General features: G+C 39.3%; 1 long non-coding RNA gene across 1 annotated transcript; it reads left to right on the top strand.

Moving 5' to 3' along the window:
• On the top strand, positions 463 to 1,515 carry LOC110392834. Its single transcript, XR_002434643.1, has 3 exons — positions 463 to 685; positions 771 to 896; positions 1,179 to 1,515. It is a non-coding gene; the product is annotated as an uncharacterized LOC110392834 (long non-coding RNA).

The following is a 2,983-nucleotide window of genomic DNA, read 5'->3' as shown; positions in this document are numbered from 1 at the left end:
GGCCAAATAATTTCAAGTCACTTCATGACTAGTGAGGGTTTATCTCAAACTAAGGCCTTAAGCAATGGTTCAAGCCTTTTTTATCCTTGATTATCTGAATCACATGCAACCAAAGTTTCCTTTGAGGTCCCAGTACTAAAAAGGATATCTGCTGCACATCAGCAAAGTCTGGGTGGACATTTGAAGAGTTAATGTTTACTCCTTTTTAGTTTGAGATACAAGAATGCCTAGAAGGCATAAGGGCCTCTAAGATCTTCTTCATACCCTTAATTCCTGAAGATCATTACAATCAAGGATACCTCAAATCCCCCTTAAATCCCTGGCAAAAGGATGATGAATAGATAAGAAGCAGCAGCATGATGCTGCAATAATACTGATCCAGAGACCTGCCATTGTACTTCAACTGAAGGAAGTGACTGTGAAACAAAAGTGAGGTGGGAGGAGAGGTGGGCATTTGGCTGATGTGAAAGAGTGAGAAGGTGCAGCTGAATCACACTCTTCTCATCAAAAACAGGTAGCCCCATGACACTAGAACCAATGGAGTTGGGATTTCAACAGGACCACCTGACTTCATTTGAGGCGAATTAAACCACTTTAATACGTCTCTCCTCTCCTTGATTCCTCCTCTTTAAAACTTTTCTTGAAGATGCTTTGAGACTCAGTGACATTTGGTTAAAATTTGAAGGTATATGTATTTTCTATAACACTGACTGTGTGGGCTCAAAACATCATGTATTTAAAAAAATTGATTATTTCATTACTTTGCACAGGCACAATGATGAAGCCCTTCCTTTAGGACCAGCATTATAGATGTATTTCTTTACATACTTCCAGAAGCCTCTTTACTCAGCATCCTGGAGCCTTCAAACCCAGAAAAATTGTGTCTGCCGTGGTAGGTGGGTCTCTCAGTTGTGTCTTGGTTGGTTTTGTGTGGCTGGTCATTAAGAATAGAGGGTGAGTCTCCTGGGCATCACACAGAACTGGGTAAAGAGAGCTGTCAGCATATTTGTCTGATATAATCCAGGATTTCAGGCTCAAGAAGCTCGGTGCTGGTCTACTGTTTTGTCTGATAAAATACCAGAGTTGAAACACAGCTAATTGCAAAATAAATCAGTAGGGAAACCCAACAGAAGAGTTTGGCTAATTGTGATTCCTTGTTTTTTTTTCCTGTCTTACAGTGTGAAATCTGGTTCTCTCAGGGGTGAAGAATGCCTTGCTGCAGCAAAATTATTATGATGCTGGATATAAAGCCCGAATCAACACTGTCTACCTGTCTGTCTCATTAACAACTTTCCACAGTTTTGGTGAAGCGAGAAATGATCTTTCAAATTAAGCATTTCTGAAGCCTGTTACAGAAAGTCTTTATATTTCAAAAGTATCTCAGCTTCACAGTAAAGAGTTTTTTCCTTCCTCAATCTTCTGTTTCCTGTTCATCACAAAATGAGCATTGTCTTCACTTTCCACATCGTTTCTCCTGTGCTTATTTTTATTGTATCAGTTTTTTCTTTTCCAGGAACTTCCCCAAACTGTTTCCCATGCAGGAAATAGCTAAGCAAGCAAACAAACAAATTAGATGACAGTGAAATTTTAAGTCTGCTGATCTAGAATTTTTCCGGAGATGACGTTTAAAAATATAAGAAAGCGTTACCAAAAAAAAGACTCACCCTATCTTCCTAACGACCCGATTTTCCAGATAGAGGAGCAGCTGTCTTTGTAACCCTGTCTTTAGTCCTCTAATCTGCAACCAGTGTGGGAAGCAGGCACAGATTTTTGACCAGGACCTATTACTTTCTAATACCATCAATCACATTTCCAGTTGCTTTAATGGTATGTGAGGAATTGCATAGAATTTAGTCAACTACATTTGTGGGATCGTTGAGCTTATTATGTTCAGCTAAGAGATGCCATTTTGGTGAGTGATGGACTGGAATCCAAATACACCTGGATGGGCTTTACAAGTGCTATCCTTCTACTGAGACACAAGTCATCTTCCCTTAAAAATGGATGCCTTACAGAGGATCATGCAGCTTTAGCTAATTTTTGGCAATAATGTAAATGTCATGGTATGGATTAATGGCTTTCCATGGTGATGATAGGAACTGTTTGTGGTGATGCTGTTTCACTGGAAATGAGGAAGCTTCATGTTCTATCTGGTTGCTTATATCCCAGTTACTTATCGCAGGTTCCAGTTTATGAAGCATTCCTACGTGAGGATTCATTGCTCTGTGCTCAAATGCATATTTAGGTCTGTCTTCTGCTAATAAACTGGAGATACTTTTTGTTTCTTAGCTGTTAACTTCTGGAATAGAAAGTGTAACACCAGCAAGCAGCACTGAAAGAAAAGATGAAATATCTTCCTTCAGGAAAATTAGCAGGGATTTGGTCAGTGGACTTGATGGAGCCAAATTATTTCACCCAAGAACTTAAGAGATTAAAACAAGATTCACAAACACTGAACTCTTTCTCCTGAATAAGAAATTCTAATCACTGTGGGCCATGGGCTGTGGGCCTTCTTTTTTCTGAGCCATGTAAGGAAATGTATCCACTAATACCTTTTATTCCTACAAATTTCTAACTATCCTAGCTGTTGTTTCATTTTCTAGGGGTCTGCTAAAACTAAACATGTCCTCCAGCCATTACCAGGCTGAGATGCTCTCTAGCCGGGAGCTCAAAGGCGAGATAGGGATTCCCATAGCCCAAATCCACAAGACTTCGATTTCTGCAAGAGTTATCATGGAAGAGTGCTACAACTTAACAAACAGATCAGGAAGTAATGAGAAAAAAATAAACCATCAATCACACTGCACGTCAAAACATGCTACTTCAATTTCCCAAATAACTGAAAATAAAATTAACCTCCTGGCAGAACTTTCTTTGAGTCTAAGGATAGCTTTTTGACCCAAACGCCTACTGACGTTTTCCTTTTTGTTCACAAAACAGAGGTCATTACTTTAGAGAGTCTGCACTGTTGAAATTAATATAA

This window comes from Numida meleagris, chromosome 1 (assembly GCF_002078875.1).
Source record: "Numida meleagris isolate 19003 breed g44 Domestic line chromosome 1, NumMel1.0, whole genome shotgun sequence".
Taxonomy (NCBI): Eukaryota; Metazoa; Chordata; class Aves; order Galliformes; family Numididae; genus Numida; species Numida meleagris.
The sequence above is the reverse complement of the archived record's forward strand: the minus strand, read 5'-3'. Positions and strand labels throughout refer to the sequence as shown.